The following is a 272-nucleotide window of genomic DNA, read 5'->3' as shown; positions in this document are numbered from 1 at the left end:
AGTGGTAGTAGGGATGGGGGACGGGATAAGGGAAGAGGGAGGGAAATGGAGGGAGGGGGAAGGTAACCAGGGAAGGGAAGGAAAAACAAACGAAATTCAAAAAATAAAAAGATACAAAGATAGAGAACAATATATATATAATATACGTGATATGAATAATCTGAATATAGTCTATTTACACTTACGAAATGATATCAAACTCGCGCCTTCACGGAGAGAAAATCCTTTACCCACGTTATCCTTTCCTCGTGTCTCAGATCGAAAATCTTTCC

Source organism: Penaeus monodon, chromosome 29 (genome assembly GCF_015228065.2).
Source record: "Penaeus monodon isolate SGIC_2016 chromosome 29, NSTDA_Pmon_1, whole genome shotgun sequence".
In the NCBI taxonomy this organism is placed as follows: Eukaryota; Metazoa; Arthropoda; class Malacostraca; order Decapoda; family Penaeidae; genus Penaeus; species Penaeus monodon.
This window is presented reverse-complemented; position numbering follows the sequence as displayed.